General features: G+C 46.7%; 1 protein-coding gene across 2 annotated transcripts in view; it reads right to left on the reverse strand.

The window, feature by feature from the left end:
• The window catches only part of GNPAT (glyceronephosphate O-acyltransferase), a 433,316-nt gene that overhangs the window by 396,234 nt on the left and 10,001 nt on the right, over positions 1-27,081 (reverse strand). The gene's annotated exons all lie outside the window — the stretch shown is intronic.

The following is a 27,081-nucleotide window of genomic DNA, read 5'->3' on the forward strand; positions in this document are numbered from 1 at the left end:
CTCTGTCACGTGCAGGAGACTTTGTGTGAGTGGGATATTTTAATGGCCGAAGTCACATTTCCTGTCACATGACCACATGTGACCACCTTCAAAAGCTATTAAAACGTGTGGTTCTATTTGGAAATTTTTCATGATTTGCGTCTGACTGCGTTTGCCATAGCCTTCTATGGCAGAATGAACGCTTCCGTTAGTAGTGCGTTAGCTTGGCCGGACCCGAAAACGCTGCAAGCCGCGTTGAAGGTCCGTCAGAAAAAAAACGTTATGTGACAAACGCATACCAATTTAGGGATGCGTCACGATGCGTCAGACAATGCAAGTCTATGGGCGCGTTAGTATGTGCGTTACATTGCGTTTTTACTACTTAAAAACGAGTCCGTTAGACGGACACACCTAGCGCAATGTGAACCCAGCATAAGTGATAAATTGTGCAAAGGTTCTGTACATTTATTAGTGTAAACTAGGAGCACAACAGAATATTGCAGTATATGCGATTAACAACGTTTCGGCTTAACTTTAGCCTTGATCACGTATCGCTGTGAAAAAAATGCAGAGAAAACAAAACAAAACAAAATAAATAACAAAGTAAAATAACCAGAATAAAACAACAAAATAACAAAATAGTGGGTTGTCCTAGGGATCAAGAGACACATGTCTACCAACAGACATATAGGGACGTCAAAGGAAGTGATGGATCAGGGATCGAGTGTCACGATAAGGTGCAAAAGGGTCCTGCGTATCCTGCGGGTAGGGATATTACAATGAGTATACATCAACATGAATATACGTCGGAGAGAGGAGAAAATCCGGATAAAATGCAACTGACATATAATAGTGGTAGATCAAAGGGTTTCAGGCCCATATTCGGAAGAAGTAGCATAGGTAGTTACCTTATTCCAGAGATGGAATATAGTGCAGATAGGAAAGAATCCCAGCAATAGATTGAAAGTTTCTGTAGAAAACATTAGGCAAGGATTAGCTTGGACAAGCAAAGAAGGCCGTGTCCATAGAATCTAAGAAAAATACCTTAAGCAATATCTTTAGTACATAAGCAGAGGCTCCCTTGTAGAAATGTAAACCTGTATAGAGTAAACAGTATGCTGGTGATATCTCTGCAGAATATGGGAAGGAATGGTGCACAGGGGTATACGGAATGTCGTGCCCGTAGGGACTACCTAAGTACCTTGTAGTAATTCAATTGCTGCGTTTGCAAAGGTTCATTGGTGGTGTTTGCACCTTATCGTGACACTCGATCCCTGATCCATCACTTCCTTTGACGTCCCTATATGTCTGTTGGTAGACATGTGTCTCTTGATCCCTAGGACAACCCACTATTTTGTTATTTTGTTGTTTTATTCTGGTTATTTTACTTTGTTATTTATTTTGTTTTGTTTTGTTTTCTCTGCATTTTTTTCACAGCGATACGTGATCAAGGCTTAAGTTAAGCCGAAACGTTGTTAATCGCATATACAGCAATATTCTGTTGTGCTCCTAGTTTACACTAATAAATGTACAGAACCTTTGCACAATTTATCACTAAGGCTAGGTTCACACTAGCGTTGCGCCGCCCTGCGTCGGCGACGCAACGCGCGACGCACGTAAAAACGCGCGCAAACGCGCGCAAAACGCGCGCGTTTTGCGACGCGTGCGTCGTTTTTGACGAAAATCGGACGCACAGAAAATGCTACAATGTAGCGTTTTCTTGCGTCCGACGCTAGCGTCGGAAACGACGCACGTGGCGAAAAACGCCACCAAAACAACGCACGCGTCCCCTATGTTAAACATAGGGGCGCGTCGCCGCTGCGTCGCCGCTGCGTCGCCGGCGCAACAGCGACGCACATTGGCGGAACGCCAATGTGAACGTAGCCTAAGAGAGTGCGGTGAAATTTGTTACTTTATTGCTATTGGGCCTTAGGCCCATTACACCAGCACCTCGCCTCTGATTGGCTGAGTGCACGCCAAGTAACCCCTCTATACTATTTTGATTGGCAGTTGCACCGGCCGTTCCTCTTACATCATTGCGAATTTTCTCATGTCTACCGACACTTTTGCATATGATGTGGCCACTAGCTCCGATATACTGTCCCATGTGACAGGTTCTAGCGAATTTCTTCGGACCCCGGTACACGAACTGAGGACCAGGGATTTCGAGAAACAAAAACGTAGACTTATTTCCTACGATTTACATTGCACCACTTTAGCCGAGTACCATAGGCAAAATAAGATACCAAGGGGACTCAGGTGCAACTTACATCCCACCCTCTTTTCGGATAATCCAGAATATTGTGAAAAATATAAAAAAAATCCTCAACAAGTGCTCTCTGGATATCATCATACTTACAATAGAATTCCTTCAGAAGGCAATAACGGAGACCAAACAGAATATTCAGAATATAGAGGCACAGCTTACTACTACCCTTTCTTCCACGGAGTGGTCTTCTCTTAAGACCAAAACGGAAAAGGCACTCGCTGACCACCAGAAGGTCCTGCAGGAACGAAAAAGACTGAAATTTCAACGCGACTCTGAGGACTACGCGAACAACAGGGTCTACAAATGGACCGACTCCTCTACCTCCACCTGGCGCCGATCGCGTTATCCACGCAGAGATGGATCCCACAGCTCCGAAAGCGATTCCTCGACCAACTCCAACCGCAAGCGTTTTTTATCCAAGGGACCCAGAGGGGGACACCATCAAGGAGACCCTGTAGGCGAGCAAAGCGAAAGAATGGCAACAAGATCACAGGTGAGACCCCTAACCTAGTGGTCAATATATCTGATCACCTCCTCTCTCCGGCTGAATTCTCAGTACTCCAGAAAGGACTTTCTTTCTGCCCCACTCCAACTTGGAACGCCTTGCAACTCAAAAAAGACTTGGAAAGATTCTATCGGTCAATCAGACTTAAGACTCATTTTGGACTAAATAAGGACATTACGCGTATTCCAATACCTTCAACAATCGATGTTATACCACCTACGTTATCCATTACTAACCTTGGGCTCCGTAATCGGAGCAGTTTTTGTCCTCCCAGGATTTACCATGCGACGGAAACGTTCATTTCTTTGGTGGACCGAGAGGTCGATTCTCTAATTCATCAACAACGGTTGGGTCTCTTTCCCTCTCATTCTAACCTCACCTCTGTTGAGAAACAAGCTCTGTCTTCCCTTCATGCTAACACCTCTATTATAGTGAAACCAGCTGACAAAGGGGGAGCAATTGTGGTGATGAACCGTACACAATATATGAGTGAAGTATATCGTCAACTGGCAGATACTAATACCTATGATACTATATCTAGGGATCCAGTCACAGCTATTAGTCACAAAATCAAAACCATTATTGACATGTATCTGACTCGACATACTATTGATCAAAAAACGGCATCATTTCTCACTAATCCCCATCCGGTAACACCAGTATTCTATGTGTTACCTAAAATTCATAAGTCACTACAAAATCCTCCGGGTAGACCGATAGTTGCCTCAACAGACTCCATCCTGTCTCCCTTATCTGCCTTCTTGGAAAAAATCCTCACACCTCTAGTCAAAACCACTCGATCCTTTCTGTTGGACACTGGACATTTCCTTGACATTATTAACCAACTTGCCAGAGTACCTTCCAGTAGTATCCTAGTTACACTTGACGTTTGTAACCTGTATACGTCAATCCAGCACACCAAAGGTATTGAGGCCACTAAACATCTACTATGCCAATCTTCACTATCAGAAGATGCCATCCAGTTCTGCCTGGACTTACTTACTTTAGTGCTATATGAAAATTACTTTCTGTTCGAGGATACCTTTTATATTCAGAAATGTGGGACCGCTATGGGTTCGAACGTCGCGCCGGCCTATGCCAACGCGTTTATGAACCATTTTGAAATAAACCATGTATTCACTGATAGTCTGTTCTTACAACATGTAGCATGTTACCATCGATACATCGATGACATTTTTCTCATCTGGACTGATACCACTGACACATTGATATCCTTTCATTCCTATCTAAACTCCATTCTTCCAGAACTTCAATTTACCATCCATCACAGTACCAATTCTGTACCCTTCCTGGACACCATGGTCCTTAAAGATTCTAACGGGGAACTGTCTACTGACATTTTTTGCAAATCTACGGATCATAATAGTTTGCTTCTTTACACTAGCTGTCATCCACGCTCATTGAAAGACAGCCTACCACGTTCCCAGCTTAATAGAGTAGCGCGCATTGTCTCTGACCCCGGGGCACTTAATGACAGATTAGATGAAATGACTTCCAAATTCCGAGCAAGACATTATCCCCCTAAACTACTTATAGAAGAAAAAGCACATATTCTTTCGCCTCCATCACCCCGACCACCAAGAAACACACAAGAAAGGATCCCATTTGTACATGGATTTCATCCATTAGTACCGAAAGTTCATTCCATTATTAGGAAACATTGGCCTCTTTTAACCAAATCATACCCTTCTATCTCTCCTTTTGAAGAACCAGTACTGATGTGCAATAAAAGACCCTCCAACATTAAGGATAAACTCGTGAGGGCAGATGTTGGCAGCAAACGACCCACCACTACACAGAAACTATTAGGCACTAGACGTAACGGTACTTTTCCTTGTCTTAATTGTGCTAGCTGCTCAAATGTCATCAAAACAGATACTATCACTCACCCTAGGACAGGTAAATCGTACCCAATACGGGGCTTCTACACGTGTGACTCAAATTTTGTTGTGTACCTTATAAAATGCCCATGTGGCCTCCTATATATAGGAGAAACCACGCAACACATAAGGGACAGAATTGCCAGCCACAAGTCTACAATTAGATGTGGCAAAAATTGGTTACCTCTTCCAGATCACTTTACAAAATTCAGACATACAGTTGCCCAACTAAAATTTCAAGTTATTGAACATGTCCCTCGCCCCAGAAGAGGGGGCGACCATATTAGACTTCTTAGAGCACGTGAGACCTACTGGATATACAAACTGGATACCCTGACTCCAAAAGGACTCAACAGAGAAATTGACTGGTCAGCATGAGCCTTGTTTATTGGATTTATTTCACCTTGACATTCCCCTTTTTTTCAGACCCGCTAACTTATGACTACACATGGTCTATTACTATATTGGGTAAGTTATCCTAAGCCCCTTATCTTGTCAATACTTGCTAATATTTTTCCCTGTAAATATTTTTTCCCTTGATTTTTTAATGCTATCCCATCACTTATATTATCCTGCAGGCAACAATTCACATGTGGTATGTCCACTACACATTTATTCTCTGTCGGAACCTTGCATTCATTCATCAGGGCTGTATTCCCAGCCGCACACAGCACAGTCAGTTACGGAGGCTGCGCATGCGCTCTAGGACCCTATTCAGTAGCGACATGTCATTTCCGGTCCGCACCGCTCACTTCCGGTGCGGCGGTGATTTAATCCCCACATGCCGTCCAGTGGCAGACCAGACACACGCAGCATTGGAGCACAGCGCGGGAGCGACGCTCGTTCTGAGGTAATCCACCGACGCCACTAGCATCCTCCCCTGACAGGCACTCTACAAAGATACATCCATATCATTTATTCCATACAGGTCCATACTGTCCACCAATGAACCTTTGCAAACGCAGCAATTGAATTACTACAAGGTATTTAGGTAGTCCCTACGGGCACAACATTCCGTATACCCCTGTGCACCATTCCTTCCCATATTCCGCAGAGATATCACCAGCATACTGTTTACTCTATACAGGTTTACATTTCTACAAGGGAGCCTCTGCTTATGTACTAAAGATATTGCTTAAGGTATTTTTCTTAGATTCTATGGACACGGCCTTCTTTGCTTGTCCAAGCTAATCCTTGCCTAATGTTTTCTACAGAAACTTTCAATCTATTGCTGGGATTCTTTCCTATCTGCACTATATTCCATCTCTGGAATAAGGTAACTACCTATGCTACTTCTTCCGAATATGGGCCTGAAACCCTTTGATCTACCACTATTATATGTCAGTTGCATTTTATCCGGATTTTCTCCTCTCTCCGACGTATATTCATGTTGATGTATACTCATTGTAATATCCCTACCCGCAGGATACGCAGGACCCTTTTGCACCTTATCGTGACACTCGATCCCTGATCCATCACTTCCTTTGACGTCCCTATATGTCTGTTGGTAGACATGTGTCTCTTGATCCCTAGGACAACCCACTATTTTGTTATTTTGTTGTTTTATTCTGGTTATTTTACTTTGTTATTTATTTTGTTTTGTTTTGTTTTCTCTGCATTTTTTTCACAGCGATACGTGATCAAGGCTTAAGTTAAGCCGAAACGTTGTTAATCGCATATACTGCAATATTCTGTTGTGCTCCTAGTTTACACTAATAAATGTACAGAACCTTTGCACAATTTATCACTAAGAGAGTGCGGTGAAATTTGTTACTTTATTGCTATTGGGCCTTAGGCCCATTACACCAGCACCTCGCCTCTGATTGGCTGAGTGCACGCCAAGTAACCCCTCGATGCAGCAGATACAACAGAGCCAGCAGCAGATACAACAGAGCCAGCAACAGATACAACAGAGCCAGCAGGAGCAACGGCAGAGCCAGCAGGAGCATCAGCAGCAGATGCAGCTTCTGGCAACCGCCATCCAGGGCAAGGCGAGCGCCCCAACCCCAGGTCTGGCTGATGACACCCACGTCCGGAAGACGGTAAGACGCGCATTGCAGAAAATGACTCCCGGGGATGATGTTGAGGCCTTCCTGACGGTGTTTGAGAGGGTCGCTGAGAGGGAAAAACTTCCGCCAGAGCAGTGGGCAGAGGTACTGGCGCCATACCTGACGGGAGAACCCCAGAAGGCGTACTATGATTTGACCTTGCAGGATGCCAAAGAGTATCACAAATTGAAAGTTGAGATTCTCGCACGTTTGGGGGTGACACTGACTGTCAGGGCACAGCGAGTTCACTGCTGGGCCTATCACCGGGACAAACCACCTCGTTCCCAAATGTTTGATCTGTTGCACCTGGTCCAGAAATGGCTGCAGCCAGAGTCCTCTACGCCTGCACAGATGGTAGAACGGGTGATGAAGGATCGGTTTGTCTATTCCCTCCCGAGGCCTATACAGTCTTGGGTTGCACAGGGTGATCCCCAGAATGCCGACGAGCTGATCGGACTGGTTGAGAGATACCAAGGGTTGGAAGGCTCCTTCGGGAGGCAGCCCATGCCGTACTGGGGGTCCCAGAAGGGAGCTGAGTCCCAAAAAGGGGTGGTGCGTCCAAGGTCACAAAGGGCGGGGGAGGTGGTGCCCAAGGTCCCTACGGGTGATATTGTTTGTTGGAAGTGCCACGGGCCAGGACATATAGCTGCCCGTTGTTCCCAGACCACTGAGCAGATGGACTGCAGCATGGGACGCCGTTGTTCATACTATGCGTATCCAGCCTGCAGTGTGAACTCTCCGCCCAACGAGGGACCTCAAGCGTGTCCCGTAAAGGTGAACGGTCGAGCAGTAACGGCACTGTTAGACTCGGGGAGCCTAGTGGTGAGGGCCACTTTTCCTCTCCACCTGCTCCCGGGAAAGAAGGTCGGAGTGCGGTGCATACATGGTGATGCAAAGGACTACCCTATGGCCAGGGTGGACATTGAAATGGCATGTGGCACTGAGCCCCACATAGTCGGCGTCGTTCAGGACTTGTTGCACCCTATAATTATTGGCCGGGATTTCTGTTTGTTTTGGGATTTGTGGGGAAAAGGTTCTGAGCTCCCTAGCAGGGAACCAGAGAACCCTGGAAGGGTATCGCCACACCCAGAGGCAGACAGGTTTCCTTTTTGTGTTCTGGTTGGGGATGATGAGGAAGTATCCCCTACATCTGACATTCTGGAGTTAGAGGTTACCGGTGAAAATTTTGGGACTGCCCAACATAGGGACCCCACTCTGAGGGAAGCCTTTAATAATGTCACAGTTATTGATGGGGTGGTACAGGAGCCGGGGGCAGACACAAGATTTCCCAATTTTCTGATGAGTGGGGAGTTGTTGTACCGGGTCACAAAAATAAGGGAGTTGGTAGAGCAGTTGGTAGTGCCGGGTCCGTATAGACGGAAAGTGTTGGACATGGCCCATTCACACATCTTGGGTGAACACCTAGGGGTGGAAAAAACGCAGGAACGGGTTGTGCAGAGGTTCTATTGGCCTGGGTGTCACCGGGAAATAGTGAAATATTGCAGGTCCTGCCCTACATGTCAGCTAACTGCTCCTACTCCTCATTTCTGGAACCCCCTTGTGCCACTGCCCATTATTGAGGTACCGTTTGAGAGAATTGCCATGGACTTGGTCGGTCCCTTAGTTAATAGTTGATATCCTCTTTGTATTCACATACCCTCCCTGCACCGCATGATCTCATGTGAATAAACCGCTTTGATTGTTCAAATACCGGTGAGTGCGCCTTCAGTCTCTTCTTATGTATCATATTGGATCTGTTTTTCTTAAGCAGCACCAAGGTATAATCTTTTCAGCGGTTTTTTTGTTTAGTTTGTTTTCTGACAAAAGGCTTAAACAGTGCATTTTTTTGCCCCTGGAGCAGTAAGGGTCTAGCGTATAGCGGCTGTGCGATTGCATTTTTTTCTCTTTACTCTGGTCCCTTAGTTAAATCAGCGCGGGGCCATCAGTATATATTAGTCATCCTGGACTATGCCACACGCTATCCTGAGGCAATTCCCTTGAGAAATTCTTCCTCGAAGAGTATAGCCCGCTAGTTGGTCCATGTCTTTTCCCGGACAGGTCTGCCGAAGGAGATCCTGACTGACCAGGGGACACCTTTCATGAGCAAGGTGATGAGGGAGTTATGCAAAGCCCTGAAAATCTCCCAGTTGAGGACCTCGGTGTACCATCCCCAGTCAGATGGCCTTGTTGAGAGATTTAACAAGACACTGAAGAGCATGCTGAGAAAAGCTATAGAGAAAGACGGTAGAGACTGGGATTGTCTCTTACCCTATTTGATGTTTTCCATTCGTGAAGTTCCACAGGCCTCCACAGGGTTCTCACCGTTTGAGCTTCTATATGGCCGACATCCACGAGGACTCCTGGATATAGCCAAGGAAACCTGGGAAGCCAAAGTCACGCCCCACAGAAGCGTCATTGAGCATGTGGCCCTGATGCAGCAGAGGATTGCAAAGGTGATGCCTATCGTGAAAGAACACCTTCTCCAAGCACAAGAAGCTCAGGCCAGGGTCTACAACCGGTCTGCAAGAGTGAGGCAGTTCAATCCGGGAGACCGAGTTCTTGTGTTAGTTCCAACGGTGGAAAGCAAGTTCTTGGCCAAATGGCAAGGGCCATATGAGGTTGTCGAGAAACTTGGTGAGGTAAATTATAAAATTCACCAACCAGGAAGACTGAAACCATTCCAAGTTTACCATGTCAACCTCATCAAGCCATGGCAAGATAGAGAGCCGACAGTAACTCCGTCATTGTTAAGCAACCCAGAAGGTGAGGTTGGAGCGGTTACTATAGCAGAGACGCTATCGAAGACCCAGAAACAGCAGTGCCGGGAGTTACTCCAGAAAAACAGGGACCTGTTTTCAGAATTGCCAGGATACAAGAACGTCATAGAGCACGAGGTCCAAACAGAGCCACATGTGCGGGTGAATGTGAAACCTTATCGTATTCCTGAGGCTCGTCGAGAAGTTATCTCCAAGGAAGTGGAGCGTATGTTGAGGCTTGGAGTCATTGAGGAATCCAAGAGCGGTTGGTCGAGCCCAATTGTCCTGGTCCCAAAACCTGATGGAGAGTGGAGGTTTTGCAACGACTATCGGAAGTTGAATGAGGTCTCCAAGTTTGACGCCTATCCCATGCCCCGCGTTGATGAGCTCATCGAAAGGCTTGGGCACGCCAGATATATATCCACCTTGGATTTGACAAAGGGATATTGGCAGATCCCCATGGCACAGGAAGCCAAGGAGAAGACGGCCTTTTCGACACCTGATGGATGCTTCCAGTATGTCCGGATGCAGTTTGGCCTACAGGGAGCTCCGGCGACCTTCCAGAGGGCTATGGATAGAGTCCTTGCACCCCATAAGGCCTACGCTGCTGCGTACCTAGATAATATCGTCATCTTTAGCCCGGACTGGGAGAGTCATCTGGAGAAAGTCCAAGCGGTGTTTGATGCTATAAGAGTGGCCGGATTTACAATAAACCCAAAGAAGTGTGCCTTGGGTAAAGAAGAAGCTAAGTACCTTGGATACATAGTGGGTCATGGAGAAATAAAACCCCAAATCAGTAAAGTGGAGGCAATTCAAACATGGCCAAAACCAGTTTCCAAGAAGCAAGTTAAAGCCTTCCTGGGAATCGTAGGATATTACAGGAGGTTCATCCCAAACTTCGCCATGATGGCTGCGCCTCTGACTGACCTGCTAAAAGGGACAAAATCCGTAATGGTTAAGTGGTCCGAAGAAACAGAGTCAGCCTTCCAAGAAATGAAAGAGGCTTTGTGTAAGCAACCCGTTCTGATGGCCCCAAACTTCAAGAAAGAGTTTATTCTTCAGACAGATGCCTCAGATGTTGGGGTGGGAGCAGTCCTCTCCCAAGAACTACATGGGGAGGAGCATCCTGTTCTCTATCTGAGTAGGAAGCTGTCCTCGTCTGAAAAGAACTACTCAGTCGTTGAGAAGGAGTGCTTGGCCATAAAATGGGCAGTGGACACATTACGGTACTATCTGCTGGGACTTAAATTTAGACTGATATCCGACCATGCCCCACTTAGGTGGATGAGGGAAACGAAGGGTAGAAATGCTAGAGTCACCCGTTGGTTCTTAGCCCTGCAGGACTTCAGTTTCCATGTGGAACATAGGGCTGGAAAGCTGCACGGTAATGCGGATGCCCTATCAAGAATCCCTTGTTTAGTGGGAGAAAGTGCCAAGCCCCACGGCTTTAGGCAGAGGGGGGAGGTATGTAGCATGGCTAACGGGTGTATAGTCGACGGGAGGTATGTGCCACATAAGTGCCTTGTTGCTGTAATGTAGCCCGGAGTATTTCTTTCTTGCACATAACCTTGTATATATATGTGTTTCAGGACCTGTGGTGATGTCAGACCACATGGCTAATCATGTGATGGGTTACTGGGTGTGGTTAGCTCTATATAAGACTGGCTAATGCTTTACACAGCAGATATGTGTGGAGGTGGAACCCTCCTGAGTGTGTCAAGGCTCCAGGACTGAGCCGGAAGGACTGGACACTTGTTTTTTTCTTTCCTGAGCCAAAGGCTATTTCCTTTCTGTTATTTTGCCATGTGGTTTATGATGCAATAAACCCTGTGAACTTTTCAAGGAACGTGCCTCCTGAGTCTCAGCCGTCGCACCTGAGTGAGTGAAATCCCTACAGGGCTAAAAGTTGAAATGACCGGCAGCAAGAGCCAGGAGAGAGATCGTGATCGTGACAGCTCCAAATCGCACCTCCTCAGAAAACCTCGGGCAGTGATAGTGAAACACATGCCTGGATAGGTACTGGAGCAGATGGAGGATGGGGGGAGTCGTGAGGAGACACAGAGGACTTGTTTCTCAGCAACAGATTGCCTAGGACAGGACAAGCACAAGTCTAATGAACAGGTGGGGGAGGTGGCGAAAAGAGTAAGTGTGGTAGAAGGCGCTGTACCCTGCACACAGAAAGATGCAAAAATGAACAAGCAAAGCATCATTATATTTCTTAAAGAGGATGACCTAGAGGATAGGTCAAGAAGAAATAACGTATTGTGGGGTTTGCAAAAAAGGTGGAGGGTCAAAATCCTGTCATATATTTTGAATTCTGGCTGATGGAAATTCAGCAAGGAAGCCAATCCACCGTTTTTTGCCATAGAACGTGCACACAAGGTACCCCCACCCGTTCAGGATCACCAGGTGCACCACCCTATCGTATTATAATGAAACTGCTGCCCTTCAGAGACACATAATTCTGCGCAAAACTAGAGACCATCAAGATTTATCCATCAATAGTACTAAGGTATCTATTTATCTGGATTTCTCAGCAGAAGTACAGAGAAGAGCGCAGTTCACGGAGGTAAAGAGGAGTCTGTGTGTGAAACAGGTGCCATATTCCATTTTGTATTCGACACATCTCAGAGTGGTTGCGGTGTGGGAAATAGATGCTTGGTAACCCAAAAGAGGAGATGAGTGGATGGACATTAATAAACAGTCTTTGCACCCTGGAAACAGAGGAGAGAGCATTTAAAGGGAACTTGTCAGCAGATTTTACCGCTATAAGATGCGGCCACCACCTTTTAGGGCTTATCTACAGCATTCTATAATGTTGTAGATAAGCGCCTGGTCCAACCTGCAAGTGAAGAAAAATAAATTTTATTATACTCACCCAGGGGTCCGGTCCGATGGGTGTCACAGGTCTGGGTCCGGCGCCTCCCATCTTCTTGCGCCGCCGCCATCCTGCTTCTTCATTGCTCCCTGGCATCGACGCTCCTGCGCAGGCGTACTTCTCTGCCCTGTTGAGGGCAGAGTAAAGTACTGCAGTGAGCAGGTGCTGGGCCTCTCTGACCTTTCCCGGCAATCGCACTGCAGTATTTTACTCTGCCCTCAACAGGGCAGAGAAGTACACCTGCGCAGGAGCGTGATGCTGGGGAGCGATGAAGAAGCAGGATGGTGGCGTCGCAAGAAGATGGGAGGCGCCGGACCCGGACCTGCATTATCTCAACTCGCTGTGTTTGGAGGAAGAAAATGCTGCCTATGATCCAAAGAACACCGTCCCCACTGTCAAGCATGGAGGTTGAAACATGTTTTGGGGGTGTTTCTGCTAAGGGCACAGGACTACTACACCGCATCAATGGGTGAATGGATGGAGCCATATACTGTAAAATCCTGAGTGACAACCTTCTTCCCTTCGCCAGGACATTAAAAATGGGTCGTGTGTTATGGACCTGGTGGTTAGGAGCATCCGGAACGACCTGATGGTTAAACTCACACAGGACAAGCCCCGGGAAGTGGGAGCTCTGCTGACCGCAACCCCTAATCCTATCACACAACTAGAAATAGCCGTGGAGCGTACCTAACACGACCTAGACGCCTCTTCACAGCCTAAGAGCTAACTAGCCCTAAAGATAGAAAATAAAGCCTACCTTGCCTCAGAGAAATTCCCCAAAGGAAAAGGCAGCCCCCCACATATATTGACTGTGAGATAAGATGAAAGTCACAAACACAGAAATGAAACAGGTTTCAGCAAAGGGAGGCCAGACTTACTAAACAGACTGAGGATAGGAAAGGTATCTTTGCGGTCAGCACAAAAAACTACAAAAGACCACACAGAGTGTGCAAAAAGACCTCCGCACCGACTCACGGTGCGGAGGTGCCACTCTGCATCCCAGAGCTTCCAGCTAGCAAGACAAAATCATGATAGCCAACTGGACAAGGAAACAATGAACAAATAATTAACTAGCAGGGACTTAGCTTCTGCTGGAGTAGACAGGTCACCAGAAAGATCCAAGAGCGAACTGAACCAGTACAAGAACATTGACAGCTGGCATAGAGTAACGATCTGAGTGGAGTTAAATAGAACAGCCAGCCAAAGAATAAACTACGTCACCTGTGGAAGGAACCTCAGAAGCAGCAGCTCCACTCACAGCCACCAGAGGGAGTCCATGGACAGAACTCGCCGAAGTACCATTCATGACCACAGGAGGGAGTTCGAAAACAGAATTCACAACAGTACCCCCCCCCCTTGAGGAGGGGTCACCGAACCCTCACCAGAGCCCCCAGGCCGATCAGGACGAGCCAAATGAAAGGCACGAACTAGATCGGCAGCATGAACATCAGAGGCAAAAACCCAGGAATTATCTTCCTGACCATAACCTTTCCACTTGACCAGGTACTGGAGTTTCCGTCTCGAAATACGAGAATCCAAAATCTTCTCCACCACATACTCCAACTCCCCCTCGACCAACACCGGGGCAGGAGGATCAACGGAGGGAACCATAGGCGCCACGTATCTCCGCAATAACGACATATGGAACACATTATGGATGGCAAAAGAAGCTGGAAGGTCCAAACGAAATGACACAGGATTAAGAACTTCAGAAATCTTATACGGACCAATGAAACGAGGCTTAAACTTAGGAGAGGAAACCTTCATAGGAACATGACGAGATGACAACCAAACCAAATCCCCAACACGAAGTCGGGGACCAACACAGCGCCGGCGGTTAGCGAAACGTTGAGCCTTCTCCTGGGACAATGTCAAATTGTCCACCACATGAGTCCAAATCTGCTGCAACCTGTCCACCACCGTATCCACACCAGGACAGTCCGAAGGCTCAACCTGCCCTGAAGAGAAACGAGGATGGAAACCAGAATTACAGAAAAAAGGCGAAACCAAAGTAGCCGAGCTGGCCCGATTATTAAAGGGCGAACTCAGCCAAAGGCAAGAAGGACACCCAATCATCCTGATCAGCAGAAACAAAGCATCTCAGATATGTCTCCAAAGTCTGATTAGTTCGTTTGGTTTGGCCATTTGTCTGAGGATGGAAAGCCGAAGAAAAAGACAAATCAATGCCCATCTTAGCACAAAAGGACCGCCAAAACCTCGAAACAAACTGAGAACCTCTGTCCGAGACGATGTTCTCCGGAATGCCATGCAAACGAACCACATGCTGGAAAAACAATGGCACCAAATCAGAGGAGGAAGGCAATTTAGACAAGGGTACCAAATGGACCATCTTAGAGAAGCGATCACAAACCACCCAAATGACCGACATCCTTTGAGAGACAGGGAGATCTGAAATAAAATCCATGGAAATATGCGTCCAGGGCCTCTTCGGGACCGGCAAGGGCAAAAGCAACCCACTGGCACGAGAACAGCAGGGCTTAGCCCAAGCACAAGTCCCACAGGACTGCACAAAAGAACGCACATCCCGTGACAAAGAAGGCCACCAAAAGGATCTAGCCACCAAATCTCTGGTACCAAAGATTCCAGGATGACCCGCCAACACCGAACAATGAACCTCAGAGATAACTCTACTAGTCCATCTATCAGGGACAGTTTCTCCGCTGGACAACGGTCAGGTCTATCAGCGGGGATTCCGTGTCTGGACACAAGCACAGCACCTATCAGCGTGAATAAGTCCAGTCTGTGTGCCCAAACCTATCTGCGCAAATACCAGACGCAGACCATGCTGTGCCTTATATGACACTACAGTCATTCACTTTTTCATCATAGTACGTAACTGATGAAGGTCCAGATATAGGACTGAAACGTTTTTTGGCTACTACCATTAAAATCTCACGAGCATTAAGTTGAGTGCCAGGTTCTTTCTTTTAGTATCAGCCTGAAACTTCTGCAGCACGCGCCGCAAATCAGGTGAGATGGCAGACAAAATTACCCCCTCTTTGAGAATACCCGCCGGCTCAGGAACACCCGGAGAGTCAGGCACAAAACTCCTTGATAGGGCATCAGCCTTCACATTCTTAGAGCCCGGAAGGTACGAAACCACAAAATCAAAACGGGAGAAAAATAACGTCTATCGAGCCTGTCTCGGATTCAACCGTTTGGCAGACTCGAGATAAGTCAAATTCTTGTGATCCGTCAAGACCACCACGCGATGCTTGGTTCCTTCAAGTCAATGTCGCCACTCCTCGAATGCCCACTTCATGGCCAACAACTCTCGATTGCCAACATCATAATTGCGCTCAGCAGGTGAGAATTTTCTAGAAAAGAAGGCACCTGGTTTTATCACCGAGCTATCAGAACTTCTTTGCGACAAAACAGCCCCTGCTCCAATCTCAGAAGCATCAACCTCAACCTGAAACGGGAGCGAAACATCTGGCTGGCACAACACAGGGGCAGAAGAAAAATGACGCTTCAACTCCTGAAAAGCCTCTACAGCCGCCGAGGACCAATTGACCACATCAGCACCTTTCTTGGTCAAATCAGTCAACGGTTTAGGAACACTAGAAAAATTACCGATGAAGCGACGGTAAAAATTAGCAAAGCCCAGGAACTTCTGCAGGCTCTTCACAGATGTCGGCTGAGTCCAATCATAAATGGCCTGAACTTTAACAGGGTCCATCTCGATAGTAGAAGGGGAAAAAATGAAACCCCAAAATGAAACCTTCTGAACCCCAAAGAGACATTTCGACCCCTTCAAAAACAAGGAATTCGCACGAAGGACCTGGAACACAATTCTGACCTGCTTCACATGCGACTCCCAATCATCCGAAAAAACCAAAATATCATCCAAATATACAATCATGAATCTATCCAGGTACTCTCGGAAGATGTCATGCATAAAGGACTGAAACACAGATGGAGCGTTAGAAAGCCCGAATGGCATAACCAGGTACTCAAAATGGCCCTCGGGCGTATTAAATGCTGTTTTCCATTCATCGCCCTGTTTAATTCGCACAAGATTATACGCCCCTCGAAGATCTATCTTGGTGAACCAACTAGCCCCCTTAATCCGAGCAAACAAATCAGACAGCAACGGCAAAGGGTACTGAAATTTGACTGTGATCTTATTAAGAAGGCGGTAATCAATACAAGGTCTCAAAGAGCCATCCTTCTTGGCCACAAAAAAGAACCCTGCTCTCAACGGTGATGACGACGGGCGAATATGACCTTTCTCCAAGGATTCCTTTAGGGTATGTTCACACGTTCCTGATTTCCATCCTTTTTTTTTCAGGACTGAAACCGCAGCTCTTGGCAGAAAACGCAGGTCCTTTTTTTGTGCTTTTTTGGTGCGTTTTTTGATGCGTTTTTTGATCCTTTTTTTATGCAGTTTTCTATGCAGAGTCTGCTTTCTAGGAAGTTTTTTAGGGCTAAAATGGCTGAAAATACCCTAACCCTACCCCTAACCCTAACCCTATTCTAACCTTAGTGGAAAAAAAAAAAATTCTTTATTTTTTTTATTGTCCCTACCTATGGGGGTGACAAAGGGGGGGGGGTGTCATTTACTATTTTTTTATTTTGATCACTGAGAGGTTATATCTCAGTGATCAAAATGCACTTTGGAACGAATCTGCCGGCCGGCAGATTCGGCGGGCGCACTGCGTATGCGCCCGCCATTTTGCAAGATGGCGGCGCCCAGGGAGAAGACGGCCGGACGGACATTGGGAGGCCGGGTAAGTATAAGGGGGGGAGATTAGGGCACGGGGGGGGGGCATCGGAGCACGGGGGGGGGCATCGGAGCACGGGGGGAGGCATCAGAGCACGGGGGGGCATCGGAGCATGGGGGTGGGATCGGGGCAGCCACACTCCGCCCACGCACTTCCGCCCGCTTCCCCGCACTTCCTGCTGCAGCGGTTCTGCACTACAAACCGCAATAAAACCCCCAGATATATTTTTGATCTGCGGGTTTTACTGCGGGTTTGACCTCACAATGGAGGTCTATGGGTGCAGAACCGCTGCGGCTCCGAAAAAAGAAGTGACATGGTACTTCTTTTTTACCGCGGCTATTCAGCGCGGCTTTTTTTCCCGATTCCCGCATCATGTGCACAGTGGTTCCTGTTTTCCATAGGGTACATTGTACTGTACCCTGCATGGAAAACAGCTGCGGAACCGCAGCGGCAAAAACGCTGCGGTTCCGCAGTAAAAAAACGCACTGTGTGAACATGGCCTAATATTATTATTATTATTATTATTATTATTATTATTTATTTATATAGCACCATTGATTCCATGGTGCTGTACATGAGAAGGGGTTACATACAAGTTACAAATATCGCATACGGTAAACAAACTAACAATGACGGACTGATACAGAGGGGCGAGGACCCTGCCCTTGCGGGCTTACATTCTACAGGATTATGGGGAAGGAGACAGTAGGTTGAGGGTTGCAGGAGCTCCGGTGTTGGTGAGGCGGTAGCTCCGGTGTTGGTGAGGCGGTAGCTCCGGTGTTGGTGAGGCAGTAGCTCCGGTGTTGGTGAGGTGGTAGCTCCGGTGTTGGTGAGGCGGTAGCTTCGTTGGTGATGATATAACTCCGCATAGCGGCGTGCTCTGGCACAGATAAATTAAACAGTCGGCCCTTAGGAAACTTACTACCAGGAATCAAATTAATAGCACAATCGCAATCCCTATGAGGAGGTAAGGCACCGGATTTGGGCTCTTCAAATACATCCCGGTAATCTGACAAAAACTCAGGGACTTCAGAAGGAGTGGAAGGCAAAATTGACAGCAATGGAACATCACCATGTACCCCCTGACAACCCCAGCTGGACACAGACATAGATTTCCAATCCAATACTGGATTATGGACCTGTAGCCATGGCAACCCCAAAACGACCACATCATGCAGATTATGCAACACCAAAAATCGAATATCCTCCTGATGTGCAGGAGCCATGCACATGGTCAATTGAGTCCAGTACTGAGGCTTATTCTTGGCCAAAGGCGTAGCATCAATTCCTCTCAATGGAATAGGATACTGCAAGGGCTCCAAGAAAAAACCACAGCGCCTGGCAAACTCCAAGTCCATCAAATTCAGGGCAGCGCCTGAATCCACAAATGCCATAACAGAATAGGACGACAGAGAGCAAATCAGAGTAACGGACAAAAGAAATTTAGACTGTACCGTACCAATGGTGGCAGACCTAGCGAACCGCTTAGTGCGCTTAGGACAATCGGAGATAGCATGAGTGGAATCACCACAGTAAAAACACAGCCCATTCCGACGTCTGTGTTCTTGCCGTTCCGCTCTGGTCAAAGTCCTATCACATTGCATAGGCTCAGGCCTATGCTCAGAAAATACCGCCAAATGGTGCACAGCTTTGCGCTCACGCAAGCGCCGATCGATCTGAATGGCCAAGGACTCATTCAGACCAGCAGGCGTGGGAAATCCCTCCATGACATCCTTAAGGGCTTCAGAAAGACCCTTTCTGAAAATTACCGCCAGGGCACACTCATTCCACTGAGTAAGCACAGACCACTTTCTAAACTTCTGACAGTACACCTCCGCTTCATCCTGACCCTGACACAAAGCCAGCAAGATTTTCTCTGCCTGATCCACTGAATTTGGTTCATCATAAAGCAATCCAAGCGCCAGAAAAAACGCATCTACATCACGCAATGCAGGATCTCCTGGCGCAAGGGAAAATGCCCAGCCTTGAGGGTCACCACGTAACAAAGAAATAATGATTTTTACTTGTTGAACGGGGTCACCAGAGGAGCGGGGTTTCAAAGCTAGAAACCGTTTACAATTATTTTTGAAATTCAGGAATTTAGATCTATCCCCAGAAAACAAATCAGGAATTGGAATTCTAGGCTCTAACATCGGATTCTGAACCACAAAATCTTGAATATTTTGTACCCTTGCAGTGAGATGATCCACACAAGAGGACAGACCTTGAATGTCCATATCTACACCTGTGTTCTGAACCACCCAGAGGTTAAGGGGAAAATAAAGACAAAACACACTGCAGAGAAAAAAAAAATGGTCTCAGAACTTCTCTTATCCCTCTATTGAGATGCATTAGTACTTTGGGCCAGCTGTACTGTTATGGACCTGGTGGTTAGGAGCACCCGGAACGACCTGATGGTTAAACTCACACAGGACAAGCTCTGGGAAGTGGGAGCTCTGCTGACCGCAACCCCTAATCCTATCACACAACTAGAAATAGCCGTGGAGCGTACCTAACACGACCTAGACGCCTCTTCACAGCCTAAGAGCTAACTAGCCCTAAAGATAGAAAATAAAGCCTACCTTGCCTCAGAGAAATTCCCTAAAGGAAAAGGCAGCCCCCCACATATATTGACTGAGATAAGATGAAAGTCACAAACACAGAAATGAAACAGGTTTCAGCAAAGGGAGGCCAGACTTACTAAACAGACTGAGGATAGGAAAGGTATCTTTGCGGTCAGCACAAAAAACTACAAAAGACCACGCAGAGTGTGCAAAAAGACCTCCGCACCGACTCACGGTGCGGAGGTGCCACTCTGCATCCCAGAGCTTCCAGCTAGCAAGACAAAATCATGATAGCCAACTGGACAAGGAAACAATGAACAAATAATTAACTAGCAGGGACTTAGCTTCTGCTGGAGTAGACAGGTCACCAGAAAGATCCAAGAGCGAACTGAACCAGTACAAGAACATTGACAGCTGGCATAGAGTAACGATCTGAGTGGAGTTAAATAGAACAGCCAGCCAAAGAATAAACTACGTCACCTGTGGAAGGAACCTCAGAAGCAGCAGCTCCACTCACAGCCACCAGAGGGAGTCCATGGACAGAACTCGCCGAAGTACCATTCATGACCACAGGAGGGAGTTCGAAAACAGAATTCACAACAGTCGTGGCTGGGTCTTACAGCAAGACAATGGCCCAAAACATACAGCCAAGGCAACAAAGGAGTGGCTCAAAAAATAGCAAATTAAGGTCATGGAGTGGCCTGAGCTCTGGTGGTACTTCCTCCTGAGCCTCGGCAATCTAAGCCTCAACCTCTGTCGTGAGAGCCGAGACCACTACACCCTTTTGGAGGATGGGTACCGGATCTTCCCGAGGTTCTCCCCCCCCCCCGGAAAACACCTCGAGAAAGCATCTGTCTTAGTGTTCTTAGACCCCGGACGGTACGTGACAAAAAAGTTGAATCGCGTGAAAAACAATGCCCAGCGAGCCTGCCTGGGCGACAGACGCTTGGCTGACTCTAAATAAAGAAGATTTTTTATGATCGGTGATAACTGTAACCTGGTGGACCGACCCCTCGAAGAAGTGTCGTCATTCCTCAAAAGCCAACTTGATAGCCAACAACTCCCTGTTGCCGATATCGTAGTTATGTTCGGCGGACGACAGCTTCTTAGAAAAGTAGGCGCATGGACGCAACTCGCCCAAGGATGAGCCTTGTGACAGAACCGCCCCCACTCCAACCTCAGACACATCGACTTCCACGGTTAATGGTTTCGATATGTCCAGCTGCACCAGAATGGGGGCCAAAGCAAAACTGTTCTTCAGAAATTCGAATGCGCGCACAGCAGCCTCTGGCCAGGCGGAGAAATTGGTACCCTTTTTCGTCATGTCAGTAAGCGGTTTAGCAATGGTAGAAAAATCTTTGATAAATTTTCTATAATAATTAGAAAATCCAAGGAACCGCTGGAGTGCTTTTAGGTTATCAGGCCGTTCCCAATGCAGCACCGCTTGTACCTTAGCGGCGTCCATTTTAAACCCTGAAGCAGACACAATATAAGGCCGGTTTCACACGTCAGTGGCTCCGGTACGTGAAGTGACAGTTTCCTCACGTACCAGAGACACTGACTCACGTAGACTCATTGAAATCAATGTGTCTCTGCACGTCAGCGTGTTTTCACGGACCGTGTGTCCGTGTGCAAAAACACGGAGACATGTCAGTGTTCGTGGGAGCGCACGGATTACACGGACCCATTAAAGTCAATGGGTCCGTGTAAAACACGTACCGCATACGGACGCTGTCCGCGTGCAGTTTGTGTGCCGTGCAGGAGACAGCGCTACAGTAAGCGCTGTCCCCCCCACGTGGTGCTGAAGCCGCCATTCATATCTTCTCTCCAGCAGTGTTCGCTGGAGAGAAGATATGAAAAATCCTTTTTTTTTCTCGTGTTTAAAATAAAGATCCCTGTCCCCACCCCCTGTGCGCCCGCCCTGTGCGGCTCCACCTCCCATAGGGGTGGAGCCGCATATTCATCACTGTAATGGGCGGCACCACATCACCGCTCATACAGGAGAAGGTGCGCCGCGGAGAGGACGCTGCGAGGGAGCCGGGTGAGTATTTTATTAACAGCGGGCGGGCGCACAGGGGGTGGGATGGGGGTGGGGACCGGGATCTTTATTTTAAACACGAGAAAAAAAAAAGGATTTTTCATATCTTCTCTCCAGCGAACGCTGCTGGAGAGAAGATATGAATGGCGGCTTCAGCACCAGATGCAGGGGACAGCGCTTATCTCTAGCGCTGTCTCCTGCACGCTCCGTGTGGTACCCAGTCGGCCACGGATGACCTACATGAGCTCACGGACATGGATAATTCTGGTACTGGAATTATCTGGATGTGTGGGACAGGCCTAACCCAAGAAAGGCAACTCCTGAACCGAAAAAACACATTTCTCAAGTTTTGCATAGAGCTTATTTTCTCTGAGTAGCTGTAACACCTGCCTCACATGCTCTAAATGAGCATCACGGTCGCATGAATAAATGAGAATGTCATCTAGGTACACAATAACGAATTTCCCCAGTACATGCGAGAACACATCATTTATGAAATGTTGGAATACAGCAGGCGTGTTTGTCAACCCAAATGGCATCACCAAATTTTCAAAATGACCCTCAGGAGTATTAAAAGCCGTCTTCCACTCATCACTTTGACGGACTCTTATGAGGTTGTACGCCCCCCTGAGGTCAAACTTGGAAAACCACTTAGCACCAGCAACCTGGTTGAACAAATCAGGTATCAGTGGCATAAGGTATGGATCACGAACCATAATCTGGTTTAACTCCCTAAAATCCAGACACGGGCGTAGTTCGCCATCTTTTTTCTTAACGAAGAAGAACCCCACTGCCACCGGCGAGGACGAAGGCCTGATGTGCCCTTTGCTCAAACTCTCAGCAATGTAGTCTTTTAAAGCTTGCCTCTCAGGACCAGAGATGTTAAACATCCTAGCTTTCGGCAATTTGGCCCCTGGTTTAAACCTAATAGTACAGTCATAGGGTCGATGTGGTGGCAATTCTGAGCAACCCTTCTCAGAGAACACATCTGCGAAATCCAGCAGGGACTCAGGAATGCTAGGAGTCACAGCGGACACACGTGGCCAGGCAATTCTCCTGGCAAAAACTGCTCCACTGAATTATATCCTGAGTTTTCCAGTCAATCACCGGGTTGTGCATAGACAACCATGGAAAACCCAGAACCATTTGTGCAGGAAGATTACTGAGCACCCTACATGTAGCTTGCTCAGAATGTAGAACCCCAATGTGGAGTTTAACCTCAGCCACAAACTCAGTAATCTCCCCCTGTGGGAGTGGAGTAGCATTGATGGTGACCACCCGGATAGGATGAGGCAGTTTATCGACCGTGAACCCGGCCGTGCGTGCGTGCGTGCAAACTCCTCATCAATGAGATTAGTGGCCGACCCACTATCCACAAAAACAGTGATTGGCAGCTCTCTGCCAGCGACCATAACTCTGGCAGGAAGCATACATTGAGAGACTCCCATGGAGGATATGCATAAGCTCAGTTTGGCCTCCTCCACAACCTCTGAGCTTAGAAGTTTTCCGCCGTTACGCTTTTCTTAGAAAACAGAGGACAAGCATTTACATAATGCCCTTTTTTACCACAGCAAAAACAGGCTCCCTACTTCCTGAGGAGGCTAGATGATGTGACACCCCTGCGATTTGCACAGGCTCCGTGGGCTCACCTGCAGCAACCACACGTGCACCTACGCCCTCCCCCATAGGCGGCGTCTCTTGCGCCCCCTGACACAAACAGCGATCAATGCGGACAACAAGACTCATGGCAGACTCTTGAGAAGCAGGAGTCTCATACATAAGGAGGGCTTGTTTAACCCTTCTCGAAACCCCATGAACAAATTGACTCCGAAGCGCAGGGTCATTCCATTGTGTGTCCACCGTCCAGCGGCGAAAGTCAGAACAGTAATCCTCCGCCATTCGCTCCCCCTGGCAGAAAGCGCATATTTTAAACTCTGCTAGAGCCAGTCTGTCAGGATCATCATATATGAGTCCAAGAGCAGAAAAAAAAATCTCCACTGAGTTAAATGCAGCAGAATCAGATGGTAATGAAAATGCCCATGCTTGGGGTCTCCGCTCAGTAATGACAATACCAGGCCCACACGCTGAGCCTCATTACCTGAGGAAACCGGGCGCATACAAAAATATAATTTGCAAGCTTCACGAAAAACAACAAATTTACTGCGTTCCCCAGCAAACCTCTCAGGTAAAGTGATCTTTGGCTCTGCAACTCTACCTGCAGTTTCAGCTTGCACATTAGATACTAAAAGACCCTGTTGCTGAACTGCCCCCTTCAACTCAGTGACCTGTAAGGACAGCGCCTCCAACTGGCGGGTTATGGAAGTCATGGGATCCATGGCATCCAAAATTTATTTAGGCCGATTATAATGTCACGGGGTATTGAGTAGACTACAGCTGATTACCCGGGCCCCTGCGATATCCCTCAGACTAGGGAAAACCCTGTCTGTCCCTCTCCCAGAATTTTCACTGATGGTGTGCTTGTCTGGGCCGCCAGGCCTGACCCTGACTCCTGTTTCAGCCCTATGCTGAAACCTCCACCCGCCACCCAGAGATAAGACCACACACCAACCTACACAGAAAGCACAGACAGGGAAAACTAAAAACGAACCATGCCGCAGACACACAAGAAAACACTATAATGTGCACAGGGCAAAACAAACACAAATATAGGAAGGAGAAATATGACAAAGGATAATACACCACCAAATACGATACTTCTACTCCTAGACCACCACTCCAGACCGAGATCACCAGGCACAAGACACAAGCTATATTCGGCGATGCCCAAAGTCCAGAATGACTATTTAAAGGCCACGGGCGTGACCCAGCCTCCATCCAGATTACCAACTAGATTAACCCTGGATAACCTGGATAAAATCTAGCCGATGCCACTGAGCGTATAGTGGACAAATGTGGAATTACCGCTGTCTGTCGGACGCCTTAGTGTGAATAGCGTCCGACATGACAAATACCTCATTTATATCTTTTTTTTAAGTTTTGGCGCTTTCACACAATAAAAACCTTTATAGAAATAAAATTATTTTTGCATCGCTGTACTCTGAGAACTATAACTTTTTTTATTTTTCTGCTGATGGAGCTGTATGCGGCTTGTTTGATGACGTTTCAGCTGTACCATTTTAATTTACATCCCTCTTTTGATCTCGTTTAATTTAACTTTTTATTCAACGGTATGATGATAAATCATTGTTTTTTGCCTTTTTTTATTTTCAGTGTTCACTGAAGGGATTAACTATGTGGATAGTTTTATCGAGCGGGTCGTTACGGATGCGGCAAAAACCAAATGTGTGTACTTTCATTGTTTTTTTTTTCATTTACATAAATAAATGTATTTATTGAAAAAAATATACATTTTTTTCTTTATTTAGGGATTTTAAAAGATATATTTTTACACATTCTAATATTTTTTACATTGTCCCAAGCATGGGACATTAAAGTGTCAGATCAGCGATCTGATGTAAAATAGTATTTTTTTTTTTAGGGACCACATCACATTTGAAGTCCCATTGAGGGGTGCACATGTCAGAAAATACACAAAAGTGACACCATTCTAAAAGCTGAACCCCTCAAGGTGCTCAAAACCACATTCAATAAGTTAAATAACTCTTTACGTGTTTCATAGGAGCTGAAGCAATGTGGAAGGAAAAAAATGAAGATTTACGGTAACTTATTTTTCACAAATATATTTTATTTCAGAAAGATTTTTTGGTTTTCACAAATGTAAAAAGAGAAAATGAACAACGAAATTTGTTGTGCAATTTCTTCTGAATATGTCGATACCCCATATGTGGGGGGTAAACCACTGTTTGGGCGCACGGCAGAGCTTAGAAAGGAAGGAGCATCGTTTGACTTTTTCAATGCAGAATTGGCTGGAAATGAGATCGGACGCCATGTCGCGTTTGGAGAGTCCCTGATGTGCCTAAACACTGGAAACCCACCACAAGTGACACAATTTTTGAAACTACTCCCCCACAAGGAACTTATCTAGATGTGTGGTGAGCACTTTGATCCCCCTGACATGCTTCACAGAAGTTTATAACGTAGAGCCGTGAAAATTAAAAATCTTTTTTTTCCACAAAAATGATTTTTTTCACCCCAAAATTTTTATTTTCCTAAGGGTAACAGGAGAAATTAGACCCCAAAAGTTGTTCTGCAATTTGTCCTGAGTAAGCTGATACCCCATATGTGGGAGAGGAACCATCATTTGGGCGCATGGCAGATCTCGGAAGGTAAGGAGCGTCGTTTTGGAATGCAGACTTTGATGGAATGGTCTGCGGGCGTCAAGTTGCGTATGTAGAGCCCCTGATGTACCTAAACAGTAGAAACCCCCACAAGTGACCCCATTTTGGAAACTAGACCCCCTAAGGAATGTATCTAGATGTGTTGCGAGAACGAAGAACCCCCAAGTATTTCACTTAAGTTTATAATGCAGAGCCATGAAAATAAAAAATCTTTTTTTTTCCCACAAAAATGATTTTTTTAGCCCCCAATTTTGTATTTTCACAAGAGTAACAGGAGAAATTGGACCGTTGTTGTCCCATTTCTCCTGAGTACGCCGATACTCCATATGTGGAGGTAAACCACTGTTTGGTCGCACGGCAGAGCTCGTAAAGGAAGGAGCACCGTTTTACTTTTTCAACGCAGAATTGGATGGAATGGAGATCGGACGCCAGTTCGCGTTTGGAGAGCCCCTGATGTACCTAAGCAGTGGAAACCCCCCAATTCTAACTCCAACCCTAACCCCAACACATCCCTAACCCTAATTCCAACCCTAACCATAACCCTAACCACACCCCTAATCCTAATCCCAACCGTAAATGTAATCCAAACCCTAACCCCAACTCTTGCCCCAACCCTAACACACTCCTAACCCTAATCCTTACCCTAATCTCAACCCTAACAATAGCCCTAACCCTAACTTTAGCCCAACTCACTTTAGCCCAACTCTAACCTTAAAAAATATATATTTATTTCCATTATTTCATTATTTTTCCCTAACTAAGGGGATGATAAAGGGTGGTTTATTTACTATTTTCTTTATTTTGCTCAAAATGAACCAATAGGAAAAATCTATTGTTGCCGGGTGCCAGTCGGCAGATCTTGGTGGGCACACTGCGCATGCCATTTTCTTACCGGAAGAAGATGCTGGTGACCGTGGGGGTGGGGGGGAAGCAGGAGGACCCAGGGACACCAGCAGGTAATGGGGGGGGGGGGGGGCATCGGGGACCCTATTTCTCTCTCCTCTGATGTGCGATCAGAGGAGAAAGAAATTAAATGGCATATTAGATTTTTTTTTGCTGTCGCCGTCATACAGCTAATAACGGCGATCGCAACCCCGGGGTCGGTAAAAACCAACCCGAATCATGTTCTCTGGGGTTTC

The sequence above is a fragment of the Ranitomeya imitator genome, chromosome 5 (assembly GCF_032444005.1).
Source record: "Ranitomeya imitator isolate aRanImi1 chromosome 5, aRanImi1.pri, whole genome shotgun sequence".
In the NCBI taxonomy this organism is placed as follows: domain Eukaryota; kingdom Metazoa; phylum Chordata; class Amphibia; order Anura; family Dendrobatidae; genus Ranitomeya; species Ranitomeya imitator.